Here is an 18,018-nt window from a genome sequence, read left to right on the forward strand (position 1 = left end):
GGGGGAGGGATAGATTGGAAGTTTGGGGTTAGTAGATGCAAACTATTATGTATAGAATGGATAAACAACAAGGTCCTACTGTATAACACAGGGAACTATATTCAATATCCTGGGACAAACCATAATGGAAGAGAATATAAAAAAGAATGCATATATGTGTATAACTGAGTCACTCTGCCATACAGCAGAAATTAACACATCGTAAATCAACTATACTTCCATTAAAAATAAAAAAAGGATAAACATCTCAGATGTATATGGGCTCAGATCTATGCCACCCACACACCATTCCTAAAAATATTCTGCAAGGGATTTCTGCAAACAATAGAGAAATGAATAAAGATAAATGAAAAGCAAAGAAACTTGAGACATACAGTAAAATATAGAAAATGAAGGGAAAAGAACTGAAGCATAAAATTAAAAGCCAGAAATTTCACATAGATCAGTTGTGACAATAAAGGTGTATGGCTTAAATTCTCCTGTAAAGACAAACTTTCCTAAATTGGGTCCAAAAATGAAACCCATCACAATGAGGTTTATGAGTCACACTTTATATAGAAAGTCACAGATGGTGCAAAGAAAATGGAGTGGGGAGGGATGGATGCAAATGGAGAGAAAGACAGGGGCAGTGTTGTTGAGACACTAGAATTTAAGACAGAGGATGAGGGATGGGGCCCAGGAAAAGATAAAAGCTGCTGCAGTCCAGTTATAAATCTTTATGTACCTAATTTCATAACACAATATTACTTAAAGCACAATCGGTGAAAAATCAAAGAAAAAACTGACAGACTGCAACCAAGTAGAGTTTAACTCATCTTTTTATGTTATTGACAGATCATATTAAAAAATGACAGAGGATCTGAACGTCATGCTTTATAAAACTTTGATATTAACAAGCAGGGAATATGTATTTTCTAAACATAAAGGATTTGGATAATGTGCGTAAAACACACCCACGTATTACATATACACCTATGTTTTCAAAAGCTACAAGTAGGGAACATACACTCTTTAAAAAATTTTACAGAATTCAATCCTAGAGTAAGCCACAAAGAAAGCTTTAATTTATTTAAAAAATGGAAATTTTACAGATAAAACTCTTTGAGCTACAATGCAAAATTTGTCACTAATAAGACATAGGAAAAAACCCCCCAAAACAAAGCACTTGAAATTGAAAAACTCTCACAAAAACTACATAGGAATTAGTGACAATGACAATGTATATTTAAAAACAAATATGAGAAGGCCAAAACTATAATCAGGGGAAAAATACATAGCCTCAGATGCTTTATGTTATAAAGTAAGAAATTAGTGTAACAAATTAGGCATGTGGTTAAAGAACAGGGACAAAAAATACTTAAAGAGATAAATCTCAGGAAAGCAAGAGAGAGAAAGTGGTAAAACAAACAAACAAACAACAATTGGTTGAAAAACAACCTACAGTAGAATAATAAATACATCTAAGAGCTGGTTCTTCAAAAAGGCCAATAAAATAGAAAAAATTTTAGCAAGTCTAAGCAAGAATAAAAGTGATGTAAACACAAATATAGAAATATACAAATTTAAGGAGTAAAATAATGATAGATGAGGAGAGTTTTTATTGTTGTTTGTTTTTAAGAGCATACCAAGTGCAGCTGTGAGCTAGTAAATGTGAAAGACCGTTGTCTGGGAAAGTGGTCTCACCTCTAGAGAGGAGGTGAGGAACTGGCTGGACTCTGACTTGGAAGGAATGGAAACACTGGAAGGAAACACGTTCCCAAAGACTCTGGCCCAAACAGCTTTTGGGTGAGTTCTTTTGCATTTTCAAGAACAAACACTTCTCTATTTAACTTATTTCAGAACATAAAAAGATAAGCTTTTCAATTCATTTGTTAACTTGGCAAAACCTAAGACCAAAACTTGATAAAAGATAGCCTTAAAAGGAACTCTATAGATAAATATCACTTTTGAATACAGTTGCAAAAATCCTAACTGATATTAGAAAATAAAATATAGTAGCATGTTAAGGACTACTAAACCAGTACTAAGATGAAGTTAGTTAAAAATATAATTATGCAACATTAGGAAACATATTAATGTAAGTCACATTAATATAAAAAAGAAAATCATGTATAGGCATACCTCAGAGATATTGTGGATTTGGTTCCAGACCACCATAATAGAGCAAACATTGCAATAAAGGGAGTTGCAGGAATTTTTTTGGTTTTCCAGTGCATGTAAAAGTTCTGTTTACACTATACTGTAGTCTATTGTGTGCAATAGTGTTATGTCTTAAAAAACAATGTACATAACTTAATTAAAAATACCTTATTGCTAGAAAAAATGCTAGCCATTATCTGAGGCTTCAGTGAGTTGTAGTAGTAACATCAAAGACTGCTGATCACAGATCACCATAACAAGATAATAATGAAAAAGTCTGAAATATTGCAAGAATTCCCAAAATGTGACAGACATAAAGTGAGCAAATGTGGTTGGAAAAATGGCGCTGATAAACTTGCTTGATGCAGGGTTGCCACAAACCTTCAATTTGTAAAAACCAAAACATCTGCAAGGTGCAATAAAGTGAAGTGCATTAAAATGAGGTATGTGTGTAATTGCTCTAAAAGAGCCCCAAAACATCCATTTGTGGTTAAACAAGCTAACAGACAGACAAGGCAAAACCTCATAAGAAACTTAGGAGTTGGATTAACATTATAAAAGTAAAACCTCATAAGAAACTTAGGTGTTGGATTAATATTATAAAGGATAAAAATTTCAAATCAACAGCTATCAAATTTTACACAAAAACTAAATAGGTGTTCTTATCTTTGTGGGTCACAAACTCCTTTAAGAATCTGGTCAGTTTCACCTGACACATATGCACAGATTACTCATATACAGAAATCATAGTCCTCATTAATTCAGGGGGTCCATCTATGGAGCTGACTCTGGATTAAAAACTCCTGCACTTGAAGAATGACCATTAGAGTACAAAAAATAAAAAAGACAAAGAGTGTTGATCTCATTATATTATTCACTGTTGTGTTGGAAGCCAATGCAACAAGACAGTAAACAGAAACAAAATGTAAGTCTTGGAAAGGAAGAGATAGGAACTGTCCTTATTAAAGATGGGACTGTCTACCTAGAAAATCCAATAAAATCAATTGAACAAAGTTTAGGGGAGAGAGAAAGGGGTATTCAATGAGGCAATTATAAGAAAAAAATACACAAAAATCTACAGATTTTCTTCTATCAGCAACAACCAATTAGAAAACATAATGGAAAAAATACTATTTACACTAGCAAGAAAAACAACTTAAATCCAAGGAATAAATTTGAATCTACGGATGTGCAGGACTTATGAAAAAGAGTCCAAAAATTTCTAAGGAACACAGTGGAGAGACAAATCTTGTTTTTGGATGAGAGACACAATATTTAAGAATATCAGTTATTTCTAACTGAATCTATAATTGAATGTAATTTTGATTAAAATTTCCAATAAAACATTTTGCTTTTTTTGCCATTACGTGTTGACAAAATGAATCTAAGATTCACCTGGAAGAAAAAATAAAAGTAGCTGAGAAAAATAAAAAATGAAGGGTGATGAAACTTGTGTTATCAAGTGCAATAATGGAATACAATTACAGTAATAAAGCATTAGTGGTTTTGGTGCTGGAATGACCAACAGACCACACGGCAATGGCATAACACCATATGAGAACTGAGGAAATGAGACGGCTGCTTTTCAGAGCACTGAGAGAAGGCTGGGAAAAGGGGTCACAATGTGATTAGAAATAAAGTAATCCCACCTCACACAGTACACCCAAATAAAGTCCAAGAGAAGTAAGTAACTGAGTGTAAAACATGGACCAAAAAGTCTTTGAAGGAAATAGAAAAGATGAAATGACAGTGAAGTGTCTTATGATTACTCTGCACCAGACACTATGCTACATCTTTTCTTTTAATCCTCACAAGAGCCCTTGTGGATAGCACACTGGTGCTATTATAATCCCCATTTCATAGATGAGGAAACTGAGACTGAGACAGGTAACTTGTCCTCGGTGCTCAGATAATAGCTGAGATCCAAATCCAGGCAGCATGGTTCTGAGTCCACACTCATGATAACTGGGCTCCCACATATCACCTTCATTAAAACAAAACAACATGAGCAGAATGGAAACATACCAAGAGCCAGGCAACCATATTCCCAATGCATGATCAAGATTTCATATTCTTAAGGTTTAAGAATTTTGATGGCCTATTACTGTGTAAATGTTTACAAGTGTAATATATTTTTGTTGTTTTAAACTTTTTATTAATATATAATGTCCTTCTTTGCCTCTTATAACTCTTTTTGATTTAAAGTGCATTTTAATCTGGTGTTAGTATAGCTACCCCTGCTCTCTTTTGGTTCCTATTTGCATGGAATAACATTTTCCATCCATTCACTTCAAACCTATTTGTGTCTTTGGTTCTAAAATGGATCTTTCGTAGACAGCATATAGTTGGATCTCATTTTTTTAACATCCATTCTGCCAGTCTCTGTCTTTTGCTTGGACAGTTTAATCCATTTACAGTTAAAGTAACTACTGATAAGGAGAGACTTACTTCTGTAGTTTTGCTATTTGTTTCCTATGTAGTTATAGCTTTTTTGTTCCTCATTTCCTGCATTATTGTTTTCTTTTGTGTGCAGCTGATTTTTCTTGTAAAACATTTACATCCCTTCCTCATTTCTTTTTTTCTTTTTCTTTTTTTTTTTTTTTGCAGCACGTGGGCCTCTCACTGTTGTGGCCTCTCCCGTTGTGGAGCACAGGCTCTGGACATGCAGGCTCAGCGGCCATGGCTCACGGGCCCAGCTGCTCCGCGGCATGTGGGATCTTCCCGGACCGGGGCATGAACCCCTGTCCCCTGCATCGGCAGGTGGACTCTCAACCACTGTGCCACCAGGGAAGCCTCCTCATTTCTTTTTGTGCATATTCTTTTGGTACTTTCTTTATGGTTACCATGGGATTACATTTAACATTCTAAAGTTATAACAATATAATTTGAATTTATGCCAGTTTAACTTCAACAACACACAAAAAAATCTGCTTCTTTAAAAGCTCCCTCCCTATCCCTTTCAGTTATTGATGTCACAAAATTACATCTTTACACATTTTGTGTCCCAAAACACAAGCAAATATTATTTTTAATGCATTTTCCCTTAAATTATGTAGAAAACAAAATGTGGAGTTACAATAATGCTAGTTTTAAGAAGAACAGAGCTGGACGAATCATGCACCCTGACTTCAGACTATACTACAAAGCTACAGTAATCAAAACAGTATGGTGCTGGCACAAAAACAGACACATAGATCAATGGAAAAGAACAGACAGCCCAGTGCATAAACTCATGCATGTATGGTCAGTTAATCTATGACAAAGGAGGCAAGAATATACAATGGAGCAAAGACAGTCTCTTCAATAAGTGGTGCTGGGAAAACTGGACAGCTAAATGTAAAAGAGTGAAACTAGAACATTCTCTAACACTACATACAAAAATAAACTCAAGATGGATTAAAGACCTAAATGTAAGACCAGATTCCATAAAACACCTAGAGGAAAACATGGGCAGAACACTCTTTGATATAAATCACAGCAATATTTTTTTTGGCTCTCTCTCCTAAAACAAAGGAAATAAAACCAAAATTAAACAACTGGAACCTAATTAAACTTAAAAGCTTTTGCACAGTGAAGGAAACCATCCACAAAACGAAAAGACAACCTATTGAATGGGAAGAAGTATTTGCAAATGATATGACCAATAAGGTGTTAATATCCAACATATATAAACAGCTCATACAACTCAACACCAAAAACACAAACAACCCAATTAAAAAGTGGGCAGATTTCACCAAGGAAGACATACAGATGGCCAAGAGGCACATGAAAAGATGCTCAACATCACTAATTATTAGAGAAATGCAAATCAAAACTATAATGAGGTATCACCTCACACCAGTCAGAATGGCCATTATTAAAAAAGCTAGAAACAATAAATGCTGGAAAGGGTGTGGTGAAAAGGGACCCCTCCTACACTGTTGGTGGGAATGTAAATTGATACAACCACTATGGAAAACAGTATGGAGGTTCCTTAAAAAAGTAGAAATAGAGCTACCATATGACCCAGCAATCCCACTGCTGGGCATATACCCTGAGAAAACCATAATTCAAAAAGAGACATGCACCACAATGTTCATTGCAGCACTATTTACAATAGCCAGGACATGGAACCAACCTAAATGTCCATCAACAGATGAATGGATAAAGAAGATGTGGCACAGATATACAATGGAATATGACTCAGACATAAAAAGAAATGAAACTGAGTTATTTGTAGTGAGGTGGATAGACCTAGAATCTGTCATACAGAGTGAAGTTAAGTCAGAATGAAAAAAATACCATATGCTAACGCAGATACATGGAATCTAAAAAAAAAAAAGGTACTGATGAACATAGTTGCAGGTCAGAAATAAAGAAGTAGGTATAGAGAATGGACTTGAGGACATGGGGTAGGAGGGTGAAGCTGGGGCGAAGTGAGAGTACCATCGATACATGTACACTACCGAATGTAAAATCGTTGGCTGGGGAAGCAGCAGCATAGCACAGGGAGATCAGCTCAGTGCTTTGTGGCCACCTAGAGGGGTGGGATAGGGAGGATGGGAGGGAGGCTCAAGAGGGAGGGGATATCGGGACACGTGTATGCATATGGCTGATTCACTTTTTTGTGCAACAGAAACTAACACGGTATTGTGAAGCAATTATAAAAAAAGAAATGGGCAGAAGAACTGAATAGACATTTTTCCAAAGAGGAAATGGCCAACAGGCACAGGAAAAGATGCTCAACATTGCTAATCATCAGGGAACTGCAAATCAAAGCCACAATGAGATATCACCTCACACCTGTCAGAATGGCTATCATCAAAAAGAACACAAATAACAAATGTTGGTGAGGATGTGAAGAAAAGGGAACCCTCATGCACTGTTGATGGGAATGTAAGTTGGTTCATCCTTTGTGGAAAATAATATGGAGGTTTCTCCAAAAACTAAAAGTACAACTACCATCTGACCCAGCAATTCCACTCTTGGGTATATATTAGATTAATAATTTTTAAAAATATATTAGTCTTTCAAATCATATAGAAAAAAAGTGAGTTACATGCCATTGTTACAATAATTATTGTTATAATAGCTTTATAATTGCTCATGTATTTACCTTTACTGAGAGCTTCATATTTTCATATGACTTCAAGTTACTGTCTAGTGTCCTTTCATTTCACCTGCAGGACCCTCTTGAGCATTTCTTACAGGGCAGGTCTAGCAGTAATGGACTCTTTCAGCTTTTGTTTATCTGGGAATGTTTTAAGTTTGCCCTCACTTTTGGGGGACAATCAGGCTGGATATAGAATTTTCAGGCAACAGTTTTTTTTTTCCATTTAGCATTTTGAATATATCAACACCCTGCCTCTGGTCTCCAAAGTTTCTGACGAGAAGTCTCCTGGTAATCCTATTGAGAATCCCTTGGATATGATGAGTCACTTCTCTCTTGCTGATTTCAAAATTCTCTTTGTTTTTGTCTTTTGACAGTTTGATTATAATGTGTATCAGTGTGAGTCTCTTTAAGTTAATCCTACTTGTCTTGGATGTTTATATTCATGTCATTCATCAAATTTGGGAAGTTTCTTCACATATTTCCTCTGCCCCTTTCTCTCTCATCTCCTTCTGGGACTCCCAAAACAAGTATGCATGTCCTTTAGGTTCTGTTCACTTTTCTTTAATCTTTTTTCTTTCTGCTCCTCAGACTCATAGTTTCCATTGTCTTATCTTCAACATCACTAACACTTTCTTCTGTCTTCTCAAATTGGCCTTTGCATCCCTCTAATAAATAACTAAAAGTCATTGTATTCTTCAGCTCTATTATATCGTTTTGCATTCTACCTAGGTTTTCTATTTATTGATATTTCTATTTTGTTCATACATTATTTTCTCAACTTTCTCCACATCTTCCTTTAGATCCTTGAGCATCTTTAAGATGGTTGTGTTAAAGTCTTTGTCTAGTAGATCCACCATCAGTTCTGTTTCAGGGACAGTTTTGGTTGGTTTATATTTTTTCCTTTGAGTGGGCCATACTTTCCTGTTCCTTTGTTTGCCTTTTGATTTTTTGTTAAAAACTGGACATTTGAATCTAAAATGGTCACTCTGGAAATCAGATTCTTCTCCTTCCCTAGGGTTTGCCATTCTTGATCGTTTGTTTTCATTTTTATTTTTTGTTTTTGATTGTTGTAGGCTGTCTCTGTGCCAAGGTTCAGCCTGAGGAGTAAAGGTAAGGTCTTCTCATTTCCTTCCTGAGCCTGCACTTTCCCCCAGGCATGTGCAGTTCCTGTCTAATTTCCCCTGTATGTGCAGTTGCTTTTGAATGTCATAATCTTCAATGTCTGGCTCCCAAAAGGAGAAAAAGAGAAAAATGAATGGGGGAAAAAGGTTCCAGCCCTTTAAATCTCCTGGAAGTCAATTCAACCAGAGAGGGAGAGGCTTGCAATGGTGAGGAGAAGTGTAACAACAGTGGAAGCCTCAATAAATTTAAAAAGAAAATAACATAAAAAGTATCTTCTCTAATCACAATGGGATGACTTTAGAAGTCAGTAACAGAAGGAAAACTGAAAAATTCACAAAATTGTGGGAATTAAACAACTCACCCTTAAGCAAACAATAGAATAGGTCAAAGAAGAATCACAAGGGAAACTAGAAAATACTCAGAGACTGATAAAAATGAAAACAAGACATAGCAAACATATGAAACACAGTAAAAAGCAGTATGAAGAAGAAAATTTACAACTACAAATGTTTACATAAAACAGTAAGAAAGATCTCAAATTAACAACCTAACTGTACCTTTACAACTTAAGGAACTAGAAAAAGAACAAATTAACAGCTAGCAGAAGGAATGAAATAATAAATACTAGAGCAGAGGTAAATGAAATAATAGAAAAACAATAGAGAAAAATCAATGAAACCAAAAGTCAATTCTTCAAAAAGATCAACAGCACTGACAAATCTTTAGCTAGATGGACTAAGAAAAAAAGAGAATACTCAAATTACTAACATCAGAAATGAAAGTGGGAAATTACTACTGATTCTACAGAAATAAAAAGAATTATAAGAGAGTACTATAATCAGTTGTTTGCCAACAAATTAGATAACCTAGATGAAATGGACAAATTCCTAGAAACACAAAACCTACAAAGACAAAACCATGAAGAAATAGAAATTCTGAATAGACCTGTAATTAGTAAGGAGTTTCAATCAGTAATTGAAAATCTCCTGTCAAAGAAAAGCCCTGGACCTGATGGCTTTACAGGTGAATTCTAGGAAGCATTTAAAGTAGAATTAACATCAATATTTGTCAAACTTTTCAAAAAAATTGAAGAGGAGGGAATACCCCCAAACTCATTCTATGAAGTCAGCATTACCCTGATACCAAAGCCAGACAAAGACACTACAAGAAAAGAAAACTACAGACCAATATCCCTTATCAACCTGGATACAAAAATCATCAATAAAATATTAGCAAACAGAATTCAACAGGACAGAAAAAGGATTAAACATAATGACCAAGTGGGGTTTATTCCTGGAATGCAAAGATGATTCAACATATGAAAATCAATTAATGTAACACACCACATTAACAGAATGAAAGAAAAACCCATCATCATCTCAACTGATGCAGAAAAATCTTTTGATAAAATTCAATATCCTTTCATGATTAAAGAATTCAACAAACTAGGAATAGATGGAAACTACCTCAATATAATAAAAGCCATTTATAATAATCCCACAACTAACATCATACTCAATTGTGAGAGACTATAGGCTTTTGCTCTAAGGTGAGGAACAAAGCAAAGATGCCCACTTTCACCTTTTCTATTCAACATAGAATAGAAGTCCTATTCTACTTCTAGGAAGTCCTAGCCAGAGCAATTAGGCAAGAAAGAGAAATAAAAGGCATTCAAACTGTGAAGGAAGAAGTAAAATTAACTCTGTTCACAGATGATATGATTGTATAGGTAGAAAATCCTGAAGAGTCCACAAAAAGAAACTCTTACAATAAATGAATTCAGCTAAGTAGCAGGAAACAAAGTCAACACACAAAAATCCATTGCATTTCTATACACTAACAATGAATAACACAAATAACACAAAAGGGAAAATAAGAAAACAATTCTATTTACATTTGCATCAAAAGAATAAAATACTTAGGAATTATTTTTACCAAAGTAGTGAAAGACTCACTGAAAAATATAAAACATTTCTGAGAGAAATTAAAGAAGATATAAATAAATGGAAAGATATTGTGTTTACAGATTGGGAGAATTAATATTAAGATGTCAATACTACCCCAAGTGATTCACAGATTTAATGCAATCTCCATCAAAATCTCAATAATGACTTTTGCAGAAATGGAAGAAACCACTCTAAAATTCGCAAAGAATCTCAAGAGACCCTGAATATCATAAACAATTCTAAAAGAGAAGAACAAACTGAGGAACAAACTACCTGATTTCAAAATTTACTACAAAGCTACACTAATCAAAACAGTATGGTACTGGGATAAAGGGACATATAGACAAATGGAATAGAATAGAGTCCGAAAATAACCCTCACGGGCTTCCCTGGTGGCGCAGTGGTTGAGAGCCCGCCTGCCGATGCAGGGGATATGGGTTCGTGCCCCGGTCCGGGAGGATCCCATGTGCCGCGGAGCGGCTGGGCCCGTGAGCCATGGCCGCTGAGCCTGCGCGTCCGGAGCCTGTGCTCCGCAACAGGAGAGGTCACAACAGTGAGAGGCCCGCGTACAGCAAAAAAAAAAAAAAAAAAACAAACCCAAAAAACAAAAATAACCCTCACGTATGTAATCAAACAATTTTCAACAAGGGTGTCATGACCATTCAGTGGGGGAAAAGACAGTCTTTTTCAACAAATGGTGCCAGAAAACTGGATATCCACATTCTAAAGAATGAAGTTGGACCTTACCTAACAGCATACACAAAAATTAACTCAAAACGGATCCATGATTTAAGTGTAAGACCTAAATTTATAAAACTTCTAGAAGAAAACAGAAGGCAAAACACTTCACAGTACTGGATTTGGCAATGCCTTCTTGAATATGACACCAAAAGCACAAGCAACTAAAGAAAACAATAGGCATACTGGATTTCATGAAAATTAACAATAATCGTGCATCAAAAGACACTATTCAGCCTGGTCCAGGGCACTCCTTTTCGTGTCCTTCCACCAGTCGTGGACAGGGTCTGAGCGGTTCACTGGGGGCGGAGATGCATCCTTGGGGAGGGCAGTGAGGCTCTGGGGCTGTGAGGGGAGGGCAGCCTGGCATCAGAGGTGGCAGCGAAGCCTCAGAACACGAGGCTTCGGGACCCAGGATGTGGAGTCCCCAGGCCAGCTGCTGCGTTTGGGACCCCAGGGTAGCACAAGAGGCGAGGTCATTGCAATTCAGGATGTGAAGGGCAGAGCTGATATGCACCATCTTCTGAAATGTCCACCAAGGAGCTCTGAAAATGATGACCTAGCAACCACTTTGGTTCTTGATCCCTATTTCAGTTTTCAAACACACAAAATGAATACAAGCTTTCGGTCTGTTACAGGAAGGCAAGAAGAACTAAAGGAAGTGATTGAACATTTTAAGAAAGATGAGCACTTGGAGAAAGCCGTCAAATGTCTGACTTTGCAACAACAAAAATGATGCAGGAGGAGCAACTAAGCCCGTGCACCACAACTATTGAGCCTGCGCTCTAGAGCCCGTGGGCCACAACTACTGAAGCCCGCATGCCCAGAGTCCACGCTCCGCAACAAGAGAAGCCACCACAATGAGAAGCCCGCGCACCGCAACAAAGAGTAGCCCCTGCTCACTGCAACTAGAGAAAAACCACGCGCAGCAACAAAGACCCAACACAGCCATAAATAAATAAATCAATAAATAAATCAATAAACAAACAAACAAAATAAATTTATAAAAAAAATGATGCAGGAGAATTTATTCAAGGAACACGTAATTTACTTGCGAATGTTTGCAACTGACAGTGGATTTGAAATAATGCCTTTAACAGATACTCATTAGAACAAAATAGAGCCAAAATAATTGCAACAAAAGAGTGGCAACGCAATGACAAAATAGAATTACTGGTGAGTTGTGTGGATGAGCTTTCAGAAATTGAGGAGAACATCCTACTTGGACCCAGAGAAAACTACTTCAGCGTTGTGTAGTCCAGAAGGAAAAACTGTGCTCAGCTTGCCTTGGTCCTGCTGCATTTACAAACCATGACTGCCGAACAAGTGTGAGGTTGTCTCAGTTGACCAAGACACAGCAAGTGCGAAGCCTCTAAGAGATACTGAACCTGGAGAAGAAATTCTTGTTATTATGGAGATGGGCTTTTGGGGGGGCAATAATGAGTTCTGCGAGTGTTACACTTGTGAAGGACGGCAACTGGCGCTTTTAAATCCAGAGCAGGACTGCTTGCTTCTGCTCCTGTTATCAATAGCAAATATGGACTCAGAGAAACAGTACATCTTTAAATAGGCTTAAAAGGTTAGGTGCCAGCAGTAGGAATTCAGTCAGTCTGTCAGTTCTAACGCTGATGCGGATCCCCCTCAGGAAGAAAAACAAGGCACGGTCCTCATACGTTTGAAAGAAACCTTTCCGTGGTGTTGGTTTCTCTGTGATGATGTTGTCAGGTCCCGCGAGAAGACAAAGGACGAGGTGGCGTCACACAGGCACACACGTGTTCCACGCCTGGCCAGTCTGTTAGGTTGGATAGTGGACTTGGGGAGTTCATAGCGTCTGGCCTCAAGGCTCCCCACCCCCTTTTTACAACTTGCTTGCCTTTTTCAAAAGGAGCTGATCCAGTTCACCAAACCACCAGTTTCCAGACTCAGAATTGTGATAGAGGAGCATTTTGAATGTTGCTCTACTATGACGTGTGGTAACAGCCACTCCTCAAAGTAGCAAGAGAGATGAAGAGGAGAAAGAAGTGAGCTTTAAGAGATACCAGCGGTGAGTGGGGGTAGAACCTAATGGAAACTGGAGAAAGAGAGAATGAAGAATAAAGAGAAAAGAAAGAGAAGAAAGTCTAAACAAGCAAAAGAAAACACATCATGTTTGTGGAGCTTTGAAGTCCTGGAATCACTGTGATCGCTACTGTTTTTCATCTGGGTGACACCAGTTTTCTCTAGTTGCCCCTAAACAGTAGCCTCTTTAGTCTGACTTGTCTCTGATAGGACTAAAGTGTAAAAGTTTTCACTTGGTGGTCCCCACAGCACGCCTGTTTTGGCACTATAAGTGTCCATACATGCCTCTCAGCACCTAAGTACCCTTGGAGGTCTGATTATTTCAGCTCTTCTCCCTGTCTTCAGATGTCTTCAGCCCAACTCTGGGTGTTCTTCTCCACTCCAGAAGATCCCAAAGAAAAGGGAGGGTGTCTCCCATGATGGGGACTGTCACTGCCGTGAAGTCTGACTCTACCTGCTGCTGGGGGTCAGAGGCCAGGGGTGACCTCTGCTGTGGAAAAGTGATACTGTGTTCCTATTCCAGTCTTTGTAACGTCCAAAGTGAACAAAGACGGGCAGTCAGTCTGTCATTTACTGTTGACTGTTGGTTTTAATAATAAATGCAGAACAATACAAAAGAGACACTATCCAGAGAGTCAAAAGGCAGCCTACATAATTGGAGAAAATACTTGCAAATCATATATCTGATAAGGGATTAATATCCAGAATATATAGAGAACTGAAACTCAACAACCAAAACCCCAGCAACCCGATTCAGAAATGGGCAAAGGGCTTGAATAGACATTTCCCTAAAGAAGTTATACCAAGGGCCAATAAGCACATGAAAAAATGCTCAACATCACTAATCATTAGGGAAATGCAAATCAAAATTATGATGACATATCACCTTACACTCATTAGGATGGGCAGTATCAGAAAACAAGAAATGTTGGAGAGATAAGGGGAAATTGGAATTGTTGGTGGGAATGTACACATGTAGAGCTGTATGGAAAATAGTATGGTGGCTCCTCAAGGAATAAAAATAGAATTACCATATGATCTACCCGTTCTACTTCTGGGGATATACAGACTCAAAGGAATTGAAAGTTGGGTCTCAAAGAGATATTTGTACAACAATGTTCATAGCAGTATTACTCACAATAGATAAAATGTGGAAGCAACCCAGGTGTCCAACGATGGATGAATGGATAAGCATAATGTGGTCCATCCATACAATGGAATATTATTCAGCCTTGAAAAGGAAGGAAATTCTGACACATGCTCTGACATGGATGAAACTTGAGGATATTATACTGAGTGAAATAAGCCACACACAGGAAGACGAATACTGTATGATTCACTTATATGAGGTACTTTGAATATCTCAGAAATCATAGCGACAGAAAGTAGAATGGTGGTTGCCAGGGACTGGGGGAAGGGGGATTGGGGAGTTAGTGTTTAATGGGACAGAGTTTCAGTTTTACAAGATGAAAAGAGTTCTGGAAATGGATGGTGGTGATGGTATCACAACATGAAGGTACGTAATAGCACTGAACTATACATTTAAAAATGGCTCAGATAGTAGATTTTTTTTTTTTTTTTTTTTTTTTTTTTGTGATACGTGGGCCTCTCACTGTTGTGGCCTCCCCTGCTGCAGAGCACAGGCTCCGGACGCGCAGGCCCATCAGCCATGGCTCACGGGCCCAGCCGCTCCGCGGCATGTCGGATCTTCCCGGACCGGGGCACGAACCCGCGTCCCCTGCATCGGAAGGCGGACTCTCAACCACTGCGCCACCAGGGAAGCCCCAGATGGTAGATTTTATGTTATGTGTATTTAACCACAATTTTAAAAAATTAGGGAAAAAAATCTTACAAAGTAGTAAAAAATGAGCACCCATTAGGAAGATGGGGAAATCATAACCAGGAAAGTAACAGCAGTACAAATGGTCAGTGATCGAACTGCACAAAAACCAAGGACACGCAGACAAACCAACAAGGCACCATCCCTCATCTATGAGACTGGCAAATAGGACAGAAACCAGACACTGTCCACAGCCAGGGCACCAGGGCCCGTCTCCACTCCTCTGGTGGCTCTGACAACAGTTTGGAAGCCTTGACACTTTTCAGAACTTTTGACCCAGACTCTGCTCTCCAAGGTGCAGCCCCCCACAGCTGGGATGCCCACCCTCCGTCTGCCCGTCACAGGGTCTACAGTGGGCCCCCGGAGGCTAACCGCAGGCGGGGCGTGGGGATGCCCGCCTGTTCAGATCTCCAGGGCGGATCTGCACCTGGTCTTTGCAGGGTGTTGCTTTCTGATTTGGCCCAATCCCAGCACATGCTTCAGGGCGGGGGCCAGCCCCCCAGGTCCTGTTCAGTGAGCAGCACCCCACGAACCCTGCTTCTTTGCAGGTGTGCCCCACACCAGGGTCCCCCGGCTTTGCACAAATGTTTGAAAGGAGCCACAGGAAGGAGAGACCCACTGGAACACGGGGCCGTGTTTAAAGGAAAAGAATCAAACTATTTGAGTTTTTCTTCAAATAATCACAAGAGCTAGGTTTCGCAGCATTGTAAAGCACTCGTGGCCGCAAACACGGTCTCCCTATACCCTGTGCACCTCGAGACCTTGTTCTGCAGATGAAAAAGCAGCGCCAGAGAGGAGGCTGGGCTTGGCCCACACCCCCTGCTGAGGCCCTGGGAAGACCCCTGGGTCCTGCTCCTCTCCCAGGCACCGGCCCATCCCAGGGAGCTCATCTGACACCTGAGGGACCTCAGGCAGGCCTGCTGCACAACAGAGCTGCCTGTGCTGGCTGACGATGCAGAGTCTGCTGGGAGTGGATGTGCCCTGCCTGGTGCAGGGCCGCACTCCACCCGACAAGGTGACCCAGCAGGTGGAGCCTGGCTTTCACCTGGATGTTGCCTTCCCTGTAGTTTCCACTGTGGACATGCCCAACAACTGCCCCCAACCTGCCACGGTCTTCACAGGCCTCCCAGGTCACTTTCATCAGCCCAGGGTGGCAGCTTCCCAGTGGCCAGAGTGGCCCAGTGGCCCACTGAGACCCACGTCCTGCCAAGGGTACACATCTGCGCCCCTTGCATCCAGTCCCTCCAGTCACCTATGCCCTGGGGGCCCAGGCCCTCTCCCCCACCCAGCTCTCCTGCCTCGGAATGACGGAAGGAAGGCAGACCACTTTCCTCCCTCCTGGGAGCCCCCAGTGCCCGTCCAGTCTCCTGGCCCTGGTGAGGCAGACAGGGAATAAACCCCAACGCAAGATGGCCTCCAAGCCAGAACTCCTTTACTGGAAACAAAACCCAGGGAAATCTGTGTACCTCAACATTCCTTCTTTTTGGGTGTCCCTCTACAAAGGCAGATCCTTCCCTTGGGGACAGTTGGGTGACCTGGGGGTGTGGGGGCCATCAGCTTTCTCCCTGGGTTCAGGGGACCATTCTCCGGGGCCCCGGGCAGGATGGCAGGCACCCCAGGGCGCCACCCTACCGTTTTTTGGTTGTTGTTACCAGCATCAGCTGATACGCTCAGCGGCTGACCTCCCCAGCCCCTCAGTGGGTGCTGGGCCCTGTCCTGGGCTCTGCTGGGCCTGTGAGGAGCCCTGGGTGGGTGTGGGGCCCGACCAGCAGGGGAGCCGCCCTGGCACAGTCCGCCTGGGCTCCCACCTCCCTCCCTGTGTCCCACTCAGCACCCTCTTAGTCTCCCTTAGCAGACTTTGTCGGGGGGATGCCGGTGCGCCCCTCCAGCCTCAGAGGAATAGGGACAGGCTGGCTCCTGCTGACTCCTGGGTAGGGTGGGGTGTGACCTGTGCGCTCCCCCTCCCTGCTCACCCCTGCTTCCGGGTAGCAGAGACCCCCTCCTCCCCTGCAGCCCGAGTGCCCGGGAAGCTGGCCCCTCAGAGTTCATTCTAGGGGCCAGTCCTTCCAGGGGGAGGAGGGACATCCGCTCCCTCTCAGCCGAGCCGAGGAGGGGGCCAGCACCCCTGGAGACCCTGTGCTCAGTTCCGTGTGTGGGGGGTGGTCCTCCCATGGGAGTGAGCTGGGCTCCTGAACCTCCGGAGATGTCCCCGGGCCTGAGACAGAACCAAGCCTCCCAGGAGCGGCCAAGGGTCTGGCTGCAGATGGGGTCCCGGGCAGGGACGGCAGGCGCTGTGGCCTCAGCACCGCGCCGGGAACCGGGAGACCAGCTCGGCCCCAGGAGAGGCGGGGACAGACGGACGGGCCCCCGCGCGAGGCGCCCCAGGCGCGGACCCGGGGGCGCCGAGCGAGGCCGGCGGTGGAAGTGGGGGCACCGTGGCGGGCGCGTCCCCCGGCGAACGCCACGTCCCCGCGTCCCGGCGTCGAGGCGGACCGCGCTGCCCAGGGCCTTACCTGACCGCGCGTCGGGCGCCCTCGCCGGACTCTTCCCGAGCGCAGAGTCTCCGGATCCAGTCGGTGCGAGACGGCGCCGAGTGGGCAGGGGGAGCGGCCGCTGCTAGACCCCGCCCCTGCCCCCTGCCCCCGCCCCGCCGCGCGCCCACAGAGGCCACCGGGGGGCGCTGCGGCCCCGCGCATGGAGGCGGGGCGGGGCCGACAGGGGACCCGAGGGGCCAGGAGGGGACCGGAGCGGGCAGGGGTGCGGGAGTCTGGGGACGCGGCGGGAGAGCGGCCCCTCGAAGACAGGACCCCTCCCCGCCCTCGGGCAGCTGCTCCGACTGGACGCCTGCCCACCTCCCTGCCTGCTGCCCGCCCCCGCCCATTTCCCCGTGACCTGCGGCGTCTACTCCGGGGCCTGGGGCGCCTCGGACTCCCCACTCACTCGCCCCTTGGAGGGGCAGCCCCGGGAGGCCGCAGGGTCCTCCCTTCCAGCGTCCCCTCCCCATGTCCCCCTTGCTCAGGACCAGCGAGCTGGGGTCTTCTTCCTCGTGCAGGGACACGCAGCTCTGTGACCCGCTGATCACG

The 18,018-nt window shown here is 42.4% G+C and overlaps 1 protein-coding gene across 3 annotated transcripts in view; it reads right to left on the bottom strand.

The window, feature by feature from the left end:
• COL6A2 (collagen type VI alpha 2 chain) overlaps positions 1 to 17,558 on the bottom strand; it is a 37,436-nt gene extending 19,878 nt beyond the window's left edge. For all 3 annotated transcript variants that reach the window (XM_060100316.1, XM_060100317.1, XM_060100318.1), the window contains exon 1: positions 17,449 to 17,558. The gene's annotated coding sequence lies outside the window, so the exon portion shown is untranslated. The remainder of the gene's footprint in view (positions 1 to 17,448) is intronic.
• Positions 17,559 to 18,018: the final 460 nt, after the last annotated feature.

Source organism: Mesoplodon densirostris, chromosome 5 (genome assembly GCF_025265405.1).
Source record: "Mesoplodon densirostris isolate mMesDen1 chromosome 5, mMesDen1 primary haplotype, whole genome shotgun sequence".
Taxonomy (NCBI): domain Eukaryota; kingdom Metazoa; phylum Chordata; class Mammalia; order Artiodactyla; family Ziphiidae; genus Mesoplodon; species Mesoplodon densirostris.